The 18,432-nt window shown below is 43.1% G+C and overlaps 1 long non-coding RNA gene across 1 annotated transcript in view; it reads right to left on the reverse strand.

Annotated features, from left to right (window-relative positions):
* Positions 1-18,217, reverse strand: part of LOC122563539 (uncharacterized) — a 67,535-nt gene extending 49,318 nt beyond the window's left edge. Inside the window, exons 1-2 of the long non-coding RNA XR_015752129.1 lie at positions 18,174-18,217; positions 11,640-11,758 (exon numbers count right to left, since the gene is read on the reverse strand). This is a non-coding gene — a long non-coding RNA (uncharacterized LOC122563539). The remainder of the gene's footprint in view (positions 1-11,639; positions 11,759-18,173) is intronic.
* Positions 18,218-18,432: the final 215 nt, after the last annotated feature.

An 18,432-nucleotide genomic window follows, 5' to 3' on the forward strand; every position in this document is an offset into this window, starting at 1 on the left:
TGGCAACTGGTATAGATCCTACTGCATCTACCCTAATGAGACATCTGCTAATATCTGTTTTACTATGACTGGTTCCTTAGCTGGATCAATCATCAAATATTCATAAACCACATTCTTTCAATCAACAATCTAAAAAGATTCTCAGTCAAAGCTTTGAACTTGGGCATAAAGCCACTGACATCAAACGGCCACCATGACTGGCAACCACCCAATTCCCTACTTACTGAATTGCATTGGGATAACAGGAAAGGTGGGTTAGTGGGTCTTTGATCCAATTCACATTGGTACAGATATAAAAATGAATGTTCCATGTTTAAGAACATAAAGAAGCAACAACAGAGGTAAGCTATAACACTCCACGAGGCTGGGAAGCATAGCCATTAGGAGCAACTCTGAGCTATTTGACCTATCAAGCCTGTTGTGTCATTCAGCTAGATTAAGTTGATTTTAGTTTTATCTTTCATTTCCTGATGAAGGGCTTATGCCCAAAATGTCGATTCTCCTGCTCCTTGTATGCTGCCTGACCTGCTGCGCTTTTCCAGCACCACACTCTCAACTCTGATCTCCAGCATCTGCAGTCCCCCATTTCTCCTTTTATTTCAACCCTATTTTCCTGCACAATCCCCATATAGAGTTATAGTCATACAGCAGAGAAACAGATCCTTCGGTCCAACTCATTCATGCTGACCAGTTATCTTGAACTGACCTTGTCCCATTTGCCAGCACTTGGCCCATATCCCTCCAAGCCCTTTCTATTCATATACCCATCCAGATGCCTTTTAAATGGTGGATTTGTACCCACCTCCACTACTTCTTCCAGCAGCTTGTTCCACACATGCACCACCCTCAACATGAAAATGTTACCCCTTAGGTCCTTTGATCTCTGTTTTTCACATACTAACAAACTGGAATCACATGGGATTCAGGGTCAACTTGCAAATTGAATACAAAATTGGCTTTACGGTAGGACACAGAGGATGGTGGTGGAAGGTTGTTTTTTTGGACTGGAGGCCTGTGACCAGTTGTGTTCAACAGGAATCAGTACTGGGGCCACTTTTGTTTGTCTTTTATATAAATGATTTGGATGAGAATTTAGGAGGCATGGTTAGAAAGTTTGTGGATGGTGGTATAGTGGACAGTGAAGAAGGTTATCTTAGATTACAAAGAGATCTTGATCAATTGGGTCAATGGGCTGAAGAGTGGCAGATGGAGTTTAATTTGGATAAATTCAAGGGATTGCATTTTGGTTAAACAAACAAGGGCAGGACTTACACAGTTACTGGTAAGGTCCTGGGGATAGTGTTGTACAACAGAGAGATCTAGGGGTTCAGGTATATAATTCTTTGCAATTTGCGTCACAAGTTATCAGGGTGGTTAGGAAGGTGTTTAGCATGCTTGCCTTCATTGCTCAGTCCTTTCAGTATAGGAGTTGGAACATTATGTTGAGGTTGTACAAGATGTTGGTGAGGCGTCTTCTGGGATACTGAGTAAAATTCTGGGCATCCTGTTGTAAAAAGGATATTATTAAACTGGAGAGGGTTCAGAAAAGGTTTACCTTTTCAGAAAAGGGCATTGTTGGGAATGGTGGAGGGTTGAGATACAAAAGTAGGATGGATAGGCTGGGACTTTTTTCACTGGAATCAGGAATTTGAGAGGTGAGCTTATAGAGGTTTATAAAATCATAAGGGGCATGGATAAGGTGAATAACAAAGGTCTTTTTTACTATGGTGGGGGAGTTCAAAACTAGGGGGCATATTTTTAAAGTGAGAGGAGAAAGATTTTAAGAAGACATGAGGGGCAACTTTTTTTACATAGAGAGTGGTTAGTGTGTGGACTGGACTGCCAGAGGAAGTGATGGATGCGGGTACAGTTACAACATTTAAAAAATATTTGAATAAGTACATAAATAGGAAAGGTTCAGAGGGATATGGTGCAAATGCAGGCAGATGAGATTAATTTAGTTTGGGAACATGATCAGTATGGACTAGCTGGACTGAAGGGTCTGTTTCAGTGCTCTATGACTCTGTAACTCTCTAACTGAACTTGCATAGCACGCTGGGGTAGGAAATTCAAAAGATTCACCATCCTCTGACTGAAGACATTCCTCCTCATCTCAGTCCGAAATGCCTTTCCCTGTATTCTTATGCACAATATCTTTCCTGCCTCTATCCTGTTGAGCCATGAAAGAATGTTGCATTCTTCCAGGCTGTAGAGAATATAGACTCAACTTCCTCAATCATTCTGTATCTTGCTATACCTGGAATCAGTCTCAAGGACCTCACTCCCTTCGAAAGCAGGTATTCCCTTCCTTAGGTAAGGAGACCAATATTTAACATGATATCTTAAAGTTGGTCTGCTGTTCAATCAGATCCTCGGTGATCAATGTCAACTTCATTTTCTCATTCATTACCTGTGTCCCATACTTTCCAAAAATCTACTGGTCTTAGTTGTGAATATACTCAATGATTGAAACTTCAGACTAAGGAAAGCATTTTAGTTGTGACAGGGTGGAGCAGAATGATACATGAGTGTTCTTCTACCAAGCTAAAAGCTAATGTTGCCATATGTTAGCAGACCATAGGGGCTCCTTGCTCATTGGAGAGAGAGAGAGAGATGACTGATGGCAATTTAACCTGTGGGTCACCACACCTCAGACAAGGGGAGAGGTTGAGAAGGAGAATCCTTCCTGATAATGTCAGCTGTTGTGAGAATTGAACCCACAGTGTTGGCAGCAGTCTGCAATGTAAGCCAGCTGTCCAGCCAACTGAGCTAACCAACCCCCTACAACCCAATCTATGGCCCAATTGTATAACACTTCACTGAATTAATTATTAACCCACTCACTGGAGGGGATAGATTTCATCCATCTACTCCATCTATAAATACATAAGAATTCTGTTCTGTCTGTCTTTAATGTACATTTTGGACATCTATTTCAGATCAAGGTGAAAAACATGTTGCATTCCTGGATTTCAAAGGAAAGGTTTTGGGTTTTGGTCTCCTGGCTGAGGTACAGTATCAAAGCTGTGATCTTCCTGAACTAGTCACCTTAAATCATCAGGAGAAGTGAGTTCAAATCCCACAGTGACAGGTTGGGAATTTATTTTCAATTAATTAGATCTGGAATAAAAGAATGACCCTCAGTGAAGTCATTGTGGTATTGAGGAAGAAGGCAATCACTCAGCCCAGTAATCTTATGGTGGTTCTCTGTAGAATGATCCTATCAGGTATATTTTGTTACTCTATCACTGTAGTCCTGTTTATTTCTATCAGGTGTTCATTCAACTTCCTGTTGAAACCTTTGATCTTAGCCATTTTTACCATCCACACAGACAGTAAGGTTTCTCCCATCCAAGGATAAGGTCATGAACTTCCATTGGGTTGGTGCACAGTTATTGGCAAAGTGCGACAATGCTTTGTCATTGCCTTCTGCAAGATGGCTGACCAGGAAGCTCTCTCACTCTCACAACCTGCCTTCAGGTATGTTTAAAGAACTTACAAGCTGATGGTCGCACTGTTTATCCACAGTATAAATGCCCTTTTCAGGGCCACTGATGTAAATATTGTTGCATGCTATTTTAAAAAAAATGATTGATTCATTCACAGCAGGTGTGCATCGTTACTGCCTATCCCTAATTGCCCAGAAGGCAATCAACCACCTTGCTGTGGGTCTGGAGTCACATGTAGGCCAAACCAGGTAAGGACAGCAGTTTCCTTCCCTAAAGGATGTTAATGAGCCTAACAGGTTTTTCCAACAATCGGCAACTATCTCACAGTCATCATTCGAACTTACATTCCAGATCCTTTACTTGAATTCAAATCATACCATCTGCCAAGGCAGGATTTGAAATTGGTTTAATAGTCTCTCAACAATACTGCCAAGCCTTCAACATCAGTGCCCACCAACCCTTCTCTCCCACCCTTCCCCCCCTTCTAAATTGCCTCTTAGAAAGAAGAATAGTTTATCATTTGAAAACTTTAAGTAGCTATTTCTTTGGCTGTAGTGTAATAGTTTGCACTATACTTACTATATACTTGAAATAAAAAATGATATAATGCAGAGTTGATATAATCAGTTGTAGCACTGGATTGTAAATCTTTACACCATACACTGGTAGCAGACACATCTGAAGTGAGATCCTTTTACCTTTTGCAGCTGAATGCATTTAGAAGTCTGATACATTAGGAATAACGCAATTATATGAAACAGTTTGCAGGCATGACAGCAAACCTGACTTATAGCCGCCTACTGCATTAACAATTTGCTGTATTTAATGTCTAGCTCCAAAGGTATGCCAGTTCACTCTTGATTGAAAGCATTAAAACTAAAGCCATTTTATATCCCACACTTCTACAAACAACTCATTCAGTATTCCACAACCCACTTCTTGAACCATCTGCAATATCGTTGGAAGGCTCCATGCTGTCACAGTGAATTGATTTTAATGGTTCTCGTCCTCACTTTTAAATCCCTAAATGGCTTTGCTCAAGCCTCTCTATAACACCCTGCAGCAATACTGTACTCCTCCATTACTCTGGCACCAGTTATTCCATATTTTCCACTACCCCAGTTCGACTGTCAGTGGTTGCTTTATCTGTCACTTCCCTCAGGATTTATCTCACTAAATACCATAGTCTCGTCACCTCTCTCTCAGTTGCCCAGCATCCATTTTCTCTCCATCAAGTGCCTTGAAATGTCTTTCTGATCATGAAGAATACTATAAGAGATAGCGGTTAGGTGTTTCATTTTATTAAAGCATGAATCAGATTTGAAGATTTTTTGTAACCATCTTGAGGAGCTTGCTTGGAAATGACAGGACGTGAAAGGAAAGAATTATTTTCACATGTATACACATTATAACAGATAGAGAAAGGTGTTGGGATAATCTTTCCTTCTTTCCCTCACTTTGATTGTTTACAACAAGATGTACATTTTAGAGACAGTACTTTAAAAGACATTATAACTTTAAAGGACCAACAAGTTTTCTGGGAAGTTTAAATCAAAAAAGGAGAAAACATTTATTCTTACAATACCCCAGATATAAACACACGCCCATAAACACACAGACAGTCAAACACACTGGCAAAGATGAGCTCTAAAGATGACATATTATTAATAGACTAACAAGAAAATAGTCACATGTTCTTAATGAGTCCTTTAATATGAAAATGTTGCAAGACCAATGGGTTTCACCTCTTGGTACTTTCAAGAGAAATGGATATTGCAAATCCATAGGTTTCCATACAAAGTTCTGGCTGGGATTTAAAGGAAAGAGATATTCCCTTGCAAATGGAAACAAATTAGCCTCTCCCATCGACCTAAAGTGGCTGTCTATTTAGGTAGGGGTCTGCTCTTTTTGCTGGATCCCCTCTGTGCTGTTTGTCACAGATTGACTTACCCTGGCTGGTCTTTGCAGCAATTAAATGTGTTGTCACATGGCAGTTTTGATATGGGGACCCAAGAAGCAAAATGTTCATTAACTAGATGCACAATGCAGAACTATGGTGGCTGTTCATATCTGCCTATGACAAGAATGGTATCACCATGTACCTTTGTTCGGTTTTGCAGTTTATCATGTCACAAATGGGTAGTGCACTGGAAAGCCTCCACTATTCCTTGATCCATCAAAATTGAAAAACTTTAATCAAACTATCTAAAGTCCCCAATATATCTGACTGACTAACACAGGTTAAAAGAAAACACTCACCTGTCTCTGTACTTAAGAAGAAAATGACTGTTTACGACAAACAAGTTATCTTTAACGAATGGCAGCCAGAAAATATATAACACCTACAGCTCTGTATGACTAAAGTCTTCATAATGTTAAACTTATAGTTTAAACTCTACCCCTTTTAAACTCCTTCTTTCACATTCAGACAGACATACAAAGGCAGACCAGACATAGATATTAGTGGTGAAAAAGGTAAAAGAGAATAAGGAAGCACACAGCTCATGTGTGTCAATCTGGAACATGGGGTTTAATGATTTCATATCTTAATGTTCCTTTCTTACTTTCTTTTGTTTGCTGATGAGATAAGGTTTTTTTTTGTCTGTCTTTCATTTGCTGGTTGAGAATTTGCCGTTTCACTGTTTCTCATGGTGTTTTATCCTTCCTCCAATGGCAGTGGGGGTGGAGGGTGGGGGGGTGTTATAGAGAAAGGTGAATGTGGAAGACAGCTAACTGGTACATGAGACTTTATTATATCTCCACAAACAGAAGAGAGACATGGAGAGAGATTCCTTGATGCTATCTCTTTGCATGACAGATACTCTTCTGGCCCCACACAGGCCATGGTAAACTCATCAGGAGCCAATAAATGTCGTTGTCAAAAAATTGTCCCTGTAGTTCAGACCCCATCAACTTTGAGGTGTCTGCTTTTGCTCTCACATTTCTGGGAAAAGCAACACAATAAAACTGCAGAAATTGCTGGAAATGCTTAGCAGGTCTGGCAGCATCTGTGAAGATAACATTTCTCTGAAGGATCACTGGACTTGAAATGTTAACTCTGATTTCTCTTCATAGATGCTGTCAGAACTGCTGACCTTTTCCAGCAATTTCTGTTTTTGTTTCTGATTTACAGCATCTGCAGTTCTTTCATTTTTTTTCTGAATAAAACTGAATGCGCTTTAGTGAAAACGATTGTTAAAACTACAGCCATTTCCTTATTAGTCTCCTTGGTTTGAAGCAGTTTTTTTTTTACTCCACTGTCTAAAACTAAAGAAAATAAAAACATGTGATCCTTACAGTTTTCAGACCCTGAATCTGAAAGACATTTGTATTTAAGTTTCAATAAAGAACTAACCAATGGTTTCTATAAATAGTTCCTACAAAGAACTAGCCAATAGGACTGTACATTCTGTGGACTTGCATTCTGAATGCCATTTCAAGGAAGGATCCTCAACCTGAACGTTCACATTTTCAAAAATTTCCAGAGATATGAGATCTTCCCTGTCTGTGCAGAAGTCCCAAAAAAGACTTCTACACTGTTTCCTAAACATTGCCTTTTGTCTTCATACATTCACAGACAGATCACATGAGCATGACAACACACGTTCACACTGTGGGTTCGCATTCAGTGCCATGTTCAAGAAAATGGTTTATCTACATCATCTTAAAGCCAGTTAGGAACAGGCAATAAATGGCAGCGACCATCACATCCCATGAATAAATTTAGAAGACACACACAAAGAAATATAGAGAAATGTCAGCAGAAGTGACAATTATCAAAGTGTCCATATGATTACAATGGTCAGGCAATTTGACCACATTGCATTTCCTCTGTGGAGGGTGTTTCTGAAGTTAATAATGATGCCTTTACCTCAGTGTTCTTGTGAAGCTGAGATATTTGTATCATTGATAGTCATAGGTGAGGTGCCGGAAGACTGGAGGTTGGCAAATGTGGTGCCACTGTTTAAGAAGGGTGGTAAGGACAAGTCAGGGAACTGTAGACCGGTGATCCTGACCTCGGTGGTGGGCAGGTTGTTGGAGGGAATCCTGAGGGACAGGATGTACATGTATTTGGAAAGGCAAGGACTGATTAGGGATAAGCAGCATGGCTTTGTGTGTGGGAAATCATGTCTCACAAACTTGATTGAGTTTTTTGAAAAAGTAACAAAGAGGATTGATGAGGGCAGAGCAGTAGATGTGATCTATATGGACTTCAGTAAGGCGTTCAACAAGGTTCCTCATGGGAGACTGGTTAGCAAGGTTAGATCTCACGGAATACAGGGAGAACTAGCCATTTGAATACAGAACTGGCTCAAAGGTAGAAGACAGAGGGTGGTGGTGGAGGGTTGTTTTTCAGACTGGAAGCCTGTGACCAGTGGAGTGCCACAAGGTTTGGTGCTGAGTCCTCTACGTTTTATCATTTACATAAATGATTTGGATGCAAGCATAAGAGGTACAGTTAGTAAGTTTGCAGATGACACCAAAATTGGAGGTGCAGTGGACAGTGAAGAGAGTTACCTCAGATTACAACAGGATATTGACCAGATGGGCCAATGGGCTGAGAAGTGGCAGATGGAGTTTAATTCAGATAAATGCGAGGTGCTGCATTTTGGGAAAGCAAATCTTAGCAGGACTTATACACTTAATGGTAAGGTCCTAGGGAGCGTTGCTGAACAAAGAGTCCTTGGAGTGCAGGTTCATAGCTCCTTGAAAGTGGTGTCACAGGTAGATAGGATAGTGAAGAAGGCGTTTGGTATGTTTTCCTTTATTGGTCAGAGCATTGAGTACAGGGGTTGGGAGGTCATGTTGTGGCTGTACAGGACATTGGTTAGGCCACTGTTGGAATATTGTGTGCAATTCTGATCTCCTTCCTATCGGAAAGATGTTGTTAAACCTGAAAGGGTTCAGAAAAGATTTACAAGGATGTTGCCAGGGTTGGAGGATTTGAGCTGTAAGGAGAAGCTGAACAGGCTGGGGCTGTTTTCCCTGGAGCGTCGGAGCTGAGGGGTGACCTTATAGAGGTTTACAAAATTATGAGGGTCATGGATAGGGTAAATAGGCAAAGTCTTTTCCCTGGGGTCTGGGAGGCCAGAACTAGAGGGCATAGGTTTAGGGTAAGAGGGGAAAAAATATAAAAGAGATCTAAGGGGCAACTTTTTCACGCAGAGGGTGGTACGTGTATGGAATGAGCTGCCAGAGGAAGTGGTGGAGGCTGGTACAATTGCAACATTTAAGAGGCATTTGGATGGGTATATGAATAGGAATGGTTTGGAGGGATATGGGCTGGGTGCTGGCAGGTGGGACTATATTGGGTTGAGATATCTGGTTGGCATGGATGGGTTGGACTGAAGGGTCTGTTTCCATGCTGTACATCCCTATGACTCTATGACAGGATAGACTTCAATCTATTCCACTTTCTTCTTCTCTCTTAGTATTAGCTTTCCAAACATTAAGTCTAGAATTGTGTCTGAGGTTAATTAGGTCCCAATTTACATTCCACATTAAACCATCCAAGCACTTTGGAATCAATCCTATTTATTGCATGGCTCAAAAGTAAACGATGATGGATTGCCGACATTTCACTTTCCAGTGATTAATGTGTGCAAGAGTCACATAGAGATAAGAGAATGCCCAGAAACTCACTTCAATTCTAACCTGAAAAGCAGCTCCAATAGATCCTGTTTTACTGCTTTGGAATAGTCAAGAGATACAGCCTATTTTAACATTATCTTTAAAGCTGTAATTATCTGTCACAATTGAGTCTAATCAGCTTAGAGTGAATAAGAAACGATTATGATGTAAGCTGAAACCCGGAGTCAATCGTCAGGCAGGGCTTGTATTTCCAGCAGGAGAGTTGAAGGGGCAATGTAGCTGACCCATTGGGCCCTGTTGAGTGGTTTTTATACTCCACTGTTGAGTGGTTTCATGAGGATAGAAATTGAACACATACTGATGTGAGGAGAGGGGCAAATCAGCAACTTGAAGTAAATGTTAAGATGCAAGAAATTGAAGTGGGGGCAATGGTCTAGTGGTATTATTGTGATATTGTTGATCTAAAGACCCAGGTAATATTCTAAATGCTGCCCCCTCCCCACTTCAGTTCTCAGACTGGAAAAGTTAGCTTGGCCTCTCTCCTTGGATGCTACCTGACCCGATGTGGTTGCCAACATTCTTAGTTTACAGTAATGTTCTGGGCACTTGTGTTCAAATCCCATCAGAGTAGGTGGTAGAGTTTGAATCCAACAAAAAAAAATCGAGAATTAAGAGTCTGGTAGTGACAATAATTTAATTGTCAAGAAAAATTCTGCCTGGTTCCCTAATGTTCTTTACATAAGAAAATTGCCATCCTTACCCAGCCTGGCATACATGTGACTCCAGATTCACTGTTTGTTGACCACATTACTGTGAAATTCACAACTGATCTTAGAGGAATTGTTTGGGCAAAGTTCACAGCACAGAATCAGATAAGTTAATCGTTTTAAGTGGCCTACAGAAAGTCTGCAGTAGTGAGTAGAGTGGGTTCTTTCTTGATTATATGTTTTTGAGATATGTCTCTTGATTAAACTTAAAATATAAGCTGTAACTATTAATCTAACCTGGGGCAGTGTTTTGTAGAGGAATACGATGGTGTCATTTTCTGGGTCTGTAGATTGTAAAGGAGCAAAAATGGTCTTTAGTACAGTGATATGTGCTTCTTGTCAGATGTGGGAGTTTAAAGAGAGTTTAAGGGTTACTGCGGTTTATATCTGCAATAAATGCTGTTGGTTGCGAATCTTATCAGATCAAATGGATTGGTTGGAGAGACAGTTAGAAGCAATGAGGAATTTGCAACAGCAACAGTATGTGATGGATGGCAGTTATAGGAAGGGGGGAAGTCTCAGATACAGTCACATAGATGGGTTAACTCCAGGAAAGGTAAGAGAGGTAGAAAAATGTGTTGCTAGAAAAGCGCAGCAGGTCAGGCAGCATCCAAGGAGCCGGAGAATCAACGTTTCGGGCATAAGCCCTTCTTCAGGAATGAGGAGGGTGTGCCAAACAGGGTAAGATAAAAGGTAGGGAGGAGGGTCTTGGGGGAGGGGCGTTGGGAATGTGATAGGTGGAAGGAGGTTAAGGTGAGGGTGATAGTCCGGAGAGGGGTGTGGGGCGGAGAGGTCGGGAAGAAGATTGCAAGTCAAGAAGGTGGTGCTGAATCAGAGGGTTGGGACTGAGATAAGATGGGGGGAGGGGAAATGAGGAAGCTGGAGAAATCTGCAATCATCCCTTGTAGTTGGAGGGTTCCGAGGCGGAAGATGAGGCGCTCTTCCTCCAGGCATCGTGTTGCCATGGTCTGGCGATGGAGGAGGCCAAGGACCTGCATGTCCTTGGCGGAGTGGGAGGGGGGAGTTAAAGTGTTCAGCCAAGGGGCGGTTGGGTTGGTTGGTGTGGGTGTCCCAGAGGTGTTCTCTGAAACGTTCCGCAAGTAGGCGGCCTGTCTCTCCAATGTTGAGGAGGCCACATTGGATGCAGTAAATGATGTGTGTGGAGGTGCAGGTGAATTTGTGGCGGATATGGAAGGATCCCTTGGGGCCTTGGAGGGAAGTGAGGGGGTGGTGTGGGCGCAAGTTTTGCATTTCTTGCGGTTGCAGGGGAAGTTGCCGGGAGTGGAGGTTGGGTTGGTGGGGGGTGTGGACCTGACAAAGGAGTCGCGGAGTGAGTGGTCTTTCCGGAATGCTAATAGGGGAGGGTAGGGAAATATATGCTTGGTGGTGGGGTCTATTTGGAGGTGGCAATTGGAGGGGTCACCAGGACAGAACCCCACTGGTCCTCACCTACCACCCCACCAACCTCCAGATATATCGGATCATCCTTCGTCATTTCCGCTTTTCCAGCAACACCTTTTTCAGCTCTGATCTACAGCATCTACAGTCCTCACTTTTTCCAAGGTAAGAGAGGTAGGCAGCTTGTGCATGTGTGTTCTGTGGCTATTCCCATTTCAAACAGGGTATGCTGTTTTGGAAAATGTAGGGGGTGATGGATTCTCAGGGGAACGTAGCATGAACAGCCAAGTTTCTGATATTGAGACTGGCTCTAATGCAATGAGGGGTACTTTGGGTTCCAAGAGATCAATTGTGTTAGAGGATTCTCTAGTCCAAGGTACAAACAGATGTTTCTGTGGCCAACAGCGAAAAATTAGAATGGCGTGTTGCTTACCTGGTGCTAGGATCAAGGATGTCTCAGAGAGGATGCAGAATGTTCTCGAGGAGAGGGGCCAGCAAGAGGTCACTGTACACATTGGAACCAACGACATAGGAAGGGAAAAGGATGAGATTCTGAAGGGAGATTACAGAGAGTTAGGCAGGAATTTAAAAAGGAGGTCCTCGGGAGTAGTAATATCTGGATTACTCCCGGTGCTACGAGCTAGTGAGGGCAGGAATAGGAGGATAGAGCAGATGAATGGATGGCTGAGGAGCTGGTGTATGAGAGAAGGATTCACATTTTTGGATCATTGGAATCTTTTTTGGTGTAGAAGTGACCTGAACAAGAAGGACGGAATGTACCTAAATTGGAAGGGGACTAATATACTGGCAGGGAAATTTGCTAGAGCTGCTCAGGGGGATTTTAACTAGTAAGGTGGGGGGGGACCCAGGGAGATAGTGAGGAAAGAGATCAATTTGAGACTGGTACAGTTGAGAACAGAAGTGAGTCAAACAGTCAGGGCAGGCAGGGACAAAGCAGAGAACAAGGGAGGACTGATAAATTAAACTGTATTTATTTCAATGCAAGGGGCCTAACAGGGAAAGCAGATGAACTCAGGGCATGGTTAGGAACATGGGACTGGGATATCATAGCAATTACAGAAACATGGCTCAGGGATGGGCAGGACTGGCAGCTTAATTTTCCAGGATACAAATGCTACAGGAAGGACAGAAAGGGAGGCAAGAGAGGAGGGGGAGTGGTGCGTTTGATAAGGGATGGCATTACAGCTGTGCTGAGGGAGGGCATTCCTGGAAATATATCCAGGGAAGTTATTTGGGTGGAACTGAGAAATAAGAAAGGGATGATCACCTTATTGGGATTGTATTATAGACCCGCTAATAGTCAGAGGGAAATTGAGAAACAAACTTGTAAGGAGATCTCAACTATCCGTAAGAATAATAGGGTGGTTATGGTAGGGGATTTTAACTTTCCAAACATAGACTGGGACTGCCATAGTGTTAAGGGCTTAGATGGAGAGAAAGTTAAGTGTGTACAAGAACATTTTCTGATTCAGTATGTGGATGTACCTACTAGAGAAGGTGCAAAACTTGACCTGCTTTTGGGAAATAAAGCAGGGCAGGTGACTGAGGTGTCAGTAGGGGAGCACTTTGGGGCCAGCGACCATAATTCTATTAGATTTAAAATAGTGATGGAAAAGGATAAACCAAACCTAAAAGTTGAAGTTCTAATTTGGAGGAAGGCCCTCAAAGACCAGCAAGGTGGCCTTTGTGTGGAGCCACAGAAAATGGGGGAGGTACTAAACGAGTATTTTGCATCAGTATTTACTGTGGAAAAGGATATGGAAGATATAGAATGTAGGGAAATAGATGGTGACACCTTGCAAAATGTCCATATTACAGAGGAGGATGTCTTGAAATGCATAAAAGTGGATAAATCCCCAGGACCTGATCAGGTGTACCCTAGAACTCTGTGGGAAGCTAGAGAAGTGATTGCTGGGCCACTTGTGAGATATTTGTATCATCGATAGTCACAGGTGAGGTGCTGAAAGACTGGAGGTTGGCTAACGTGGTGCCACTGTTTAAGAAGGGTGGTAAGGACAAGCCAGGGAACTATAGACCAGTGAGCCTGACCTCGGTGGTGGGCAAGTTGCTGAAGGGAATCCTGAGGGACAGTATGTACATGTATTTGGAAAGCAAGGACTGTTTAGGGATAGTCAACATGGCTTTGTGCGTGGGAAATCATGTCTCACAAACTTGATTGAGTTTTTTGAAGAAGTAACAAAGAGGATTGATGAGGGCAGAGCAGTAGACGTGATCTATATGGGCTTCAGTAAGGCGTTCACCAAGGTTCCTCATGGGAGACTGGTTGGCAACGATAGATTTCATGGAATACAGGGAGAACTAGCCATTTGAATACAGAACTGGCTCAAAGGTAGAAGACAGAGGGTGGTAGTGGAGGGTTGTTTTTCAGACTGAAGGCCTGTCACCCTTGGAGTGGCACAAGGATGGGTGCTGGGTCCACTACTTTTTGTCATTTACATAAATGATTTGGACGCGAGCATAAGAGGTACAGTTAGTAAGTTTGCAGATGACACCAAAATTTGATGTAATGGACAGTGAAGAAGGTTACCTCAGATTACAACAGGGTCTTGATCAGATGGGCCAATGGGCTGAGAAGTGGCAGATGGAGTTTAATTCAGATAAATGTAAGGTGCTGCATTTTGGGAAAGCAAATCTTAGCAGGACTTCTACACTTAATGGTAAGGTCCTAGGGAGTGTTGCTGAACAAAGAGACATTGGAGTGCAGGTTCATAGCTCCTTGAAAGTGGAGTCACAGGTAGATAGGATAGTGAAGAAAGCATTTGGTATGCTTTCCTTTATTGATCAGAGTATTGAGTTCATGTTGTGACTGTGCAGGACATTGGTTATGCCACTGTTGGAATATTGTGTGCAATACTGGTCTCCTTCCTATCGGACAGATGTTGTTAAACTTGAAAGGGTTCAGAAAAGATTTACAAGAATGTTGCCAGGGTTGGAGGATTTGAGCTGTAAGGAGAAGCTGAACAGGCTGGGGCTGTTTTCCCTGGAGCGTCGGAGGCTGAAGGGTGACCTTGTAGAGGTTTACAAAATGATGAGGGGCACGGATAGGATAAATAGACACAGTCTTTTCCCTGGGGTCGGGGAGTCCAGAACTAGAGGGCATAGGTTTAGGGTGAGAGGGGAAAGACATAAAAGAGACCTATGGGGCAACGTTTTCACACAGAGGGTGGCATGCGTATGGAATGAGCTGCCAGAGGAAGTGGTGGAGGCTGGTACAATTGCAACATTTAAAAGGCATCTGGATGGGTATATGAATAGGAAGGGTTTGGAGGGATATGGGTGCTGGCAGGTGGAACTAGATTGGGTTGGGATATCTGGTTGGCATGGATGGGTTGGACCAAAGGGTATGTTTCCTTGCTGTACATTTCTATGACTCTATGACTCTTAGCTTCCCTCTGGGAAATTAGGTGTAATATATCGTTCCATAAATAAATTTTTCGGAAGCGGGCTATTCAATCCTGCTCCATTATTCAAGAGGATCAGAGCTCAATTTCTACATCAATTTACTTTATACCAAATCCCTTTTAGCCCTCAATTCCCTAAATGCTTCAAGACCTATCCATTTCAGTCTTGAAAACGTTCAATAATTGAGCAACCAGAGCCTCTGGGGTAGAGAATTCCAAAGATTCAGAACTCTCTGAGAGAAAAAAAATTATCATCTCGGTTCTAAAACAGCCCCACTGACTAAAGTCTATCAGCCTTAATTATAGGCTATTTTGCCAGAAGAAACAGTTCTCAACATTCACCCTGTCAAACCTGCTCAGAATTTTATATAAAATCATGTGTTACACATGTACAGACCTGTACATGATTTTGACCAAGGAGATGAGCTGTAGAAATGAATGTGGTAGGAAAGCTAACATGGCAAATACATCAAAGAGAATGAGGACCCAAACAAAGCTAACACTGTACTTCACTACCTAGTTGAAAAGTTGTAGCTCCATAACAAACTCAGATCCTATCATTTTCCCCTCACACTGGTTTCATTAACAAATTCCAAAAGGTTTTGCAGAGTTAAAACAATTTCACTCTTCAGTCCAATTTTCTGGTTCATAAGCTAGGTTCTTACTGATTCTCCAAACTGTCTCCTGAATCATGGGACAGACGTAATAAAATCATTCCTGTGATTGGCCCATCAGCCTGTAGGTGGACCTGGTAAAAATAACTGAGACTTGGCAAGCAGTGAAATAGCTGTCACATCGATATGTCCCGGTCCTTGAAGGTAAAAGTCCATGAGAGTCTCTAAGCACACATATTGCTCATTAACAACACATATTATCTAACCCTGAGGAAGAAAGCTTAGGCACCCGCTCAGCTCCCTCTGCAATATGGCCACAGCCATCAAATTTTAGAAATTTAATTTCTTATTTAAGTTACAGCAATTTGTGATACAGTACAGCACCTTTATTAAGGTACTAATATTCCTATGTTATTGTATTTTATTATTAGTTATTATTACAGCAAGGCCAGCATTTGTTGCCCATACCTACTTGGCCTTGAACTGAACAGCTTGCTAGGGCCATTTCAAAAGGCAATGATGAGTCAACCAAATTATTTTGGGTCTGCAGCCACATGTCAACCAGACCAGATAAGACAAAACAACCTGCAGATGCTGGAATCCAAAGTAGACAGGCCGGAGGCTGGAAGGACACAGCAAGCCAGGCAGCATCAGGAGGGACAGGCAGGAGGCTGGGGGAACACAGCAAGCCAGGCAGCATCAGGAGGGACAGGCAGGAGGCTGGATGAACACAGCAAGCCAGGCAGCATCAGGAGGGACAGGCAGGAGGCTGCAAGAACACAGCAAGACAGGCAGCATCAGGAGGGACAGGCAGGAGGCTGGAAGAACACGGCAAGCCAGGCAGCATCAGGAGGGACAGGCCGGAGGCTGGAAGAACACGGCAAGCCAGGCAGCATCAGGAGGGACAGGCAGGAGGCTGGAAGAACACAGCAAGCCAGGCAGCATCAGGAGGGACAGGCAGGAGGCTGGGAGAACACAGCAAGCCAGGCAGCATCAGGAGGGACAGGCAGGAGGCTGGGGGAACACAGCAAGCCAGGCAGCATCAGGAGGGACAGGCCGGAGGCTGGAAGAACACGGCAAGCCAGGCAGCATCAGGAGGGACAGGCCGGAGGCTGGAAGGACACAGCAAGCCAGGCAGCATCAGGAGGGACAGGCAGGAGGCTGGAAGGACACAGCAAGCCAGGCAGCATCAGGAGGGACAGGCAGGAGGCTGGAAGGACACAGCAAGCCAGGCAGCATCAGGAGGGACAGGCAGGAGGCTGGAAGGACACAGCAAGCCAGGCAGCATCAGGAGGTGGAGAAGCCAACATTTCGGGTATAACTTTCTTCTGGACTGAAGAAGAGTTACCCCTGAAATGTTGATTTCTACACCTGCTGTCTGGCTTGCTGTGTTCCCCCAGCCTCCTGCCTGTCCCTCCTGATGCTGCCTGGCTTGCTGTGTTCCACCAGCATCCTGCCTGTCCCCCTTGATGCTGCCTGGCTTGCTGTGTTCCCCCAGCCTCCGGCCTGTCCCTCCTGATGCTGCCTGGCTTGCTGTGTCCTTCCAGCCTCCTGCCTGTCCCTCCTGATGCTGCCTGGCTTGCTGTGTTCCCCCAGCCTCCTGCCTGTCCCTCCTGATGCTGCCTGGCTTGCTGTGTTCTTCCAGCTTCCTACCCGCCTATTTTCCCGAAAGGAAATTAGTAAACCAGATGTTTTTATGGAAATTGACAATGGTTACATCATCACCATTAGATCAACTTTTAATTCCAGATGTTTAAAAGAATTGAATTCAAATACTATTATCTGCTGTGGTGGGATTTGACCCACTGCCTCCAAAGCATTAGCCTACAGCTCTGGACTAATGATATTACCACGATGCTACTACCTCTCCAATGTCCACAGGAAAGAAATTGCCCTAAGTTTGGATGTTCAATTCTATCTCTAATAGTGAAGTCACCATAGTCCTGCTTTCCCATTAAAGAATGCTGACTCATGGTGTTTTAACCTGAAGGTCATCATGTCTCAGGTAAGAGGAGACATTAGGAAGGAAGTTCCTTCTTAATGGTAACATCAGCCAGTTGAACCCCACATTGCTAACCAGCTATCCAGCCAACTGAGCTAACCAACCCTTATAGCCCCAACTCTAACAAAAAAAACTTAGAGCAGTAAAGTAACTGTGCAACAGCAAAGCTCGTAGCATTTACCATGAGAATGTGATGTTACAATATTGATTTGAACTCTGTGTTTCTTTATTTACCTCTATTAGTTATTAATTTATTCTGTATTTACCTGTTTAGTAGAACACAGCACCACACATTGGCAAGGGAAAGTAGAGCTTTACAAATGTGTGCTTTCTATATATCATTAAACAAATTCTGTCATTTATTTATACTAGCAGTGTTTATCATAATTTTAACTCTGAAGTTTAATAATCGTTTCTCACAGAACAGATGAAGCGTGTGCAGCAATTGCCAACAGTCAACTGGATGCTAAAAGAACACTGCTTGCCAGGGTAGTGCTACTGGTTAATCTCCCTCTACCTGGCAGAACTCACTGGCATGATCAGATCACCATTTGTGTCGCAAGTAGGCAATTTTATCACCACAGTTGGTAGAACGCGAGGATAATCTTATCACTTGAGCAGAATAAGGAGCATGACAGCGGACTTCGGCCAAGCAAAGACATAGAAACAATCTTCCCAAAAGGCAAACATGGCTGACGATGGCCATTCAGCCCATCTCAGGGCTTCAATGCAAAGAGAGCCTGCTGTTTCCCTTTCCTGCATGCACTATTCTTTGGATGATTCAAGAATTACCTCTTCGGCCTGAGCCACATTATTGGTCAAGAATTGCCCCACTTTCTGTGGGAAGCAGAAAGCCACGAGAACTGTCCTAATGTTTCCCATTCACTGCCAGGAATTTGTATACCTACCCCATCCTTCTTACATTTATGGGAATCTTTTTGTTCTGGATTTCCTCACTCAAGAGTCTATTTTCTTATCCATTGCCTCTGAAAGTGAACAGACCACATTCTTTCAAACCACAGTGAAACCTGAGACACTCTGCCACTGCAAAGAGGTGTTCAAAACAACTACCGTTTTTACTCTCTTATTTTAAATTAAGCAGCTGTAGCTTATTCATGAATGTGAAACAGTACAAAGAGACTTGCTCACCCACATATCATGCATATG

This window comes from Chiloscyllium plagiosum, unplaced genomic scaffold, assembly GCF_037043375.1.
Source record: "Chiloscyllium plagiosum isolate Xiang-an unplaced genomic scaffold, Cpla_swu_hap1 HiC_scaffold_30, whole genome shotgun sequence".
NCBI lineage: Eukaryota > Metazoa > Chordata > Chondrichthyes > Orectolobiformes > Hemiscylliidae > Chiloscyllium > Chiloscyllium plagiosum.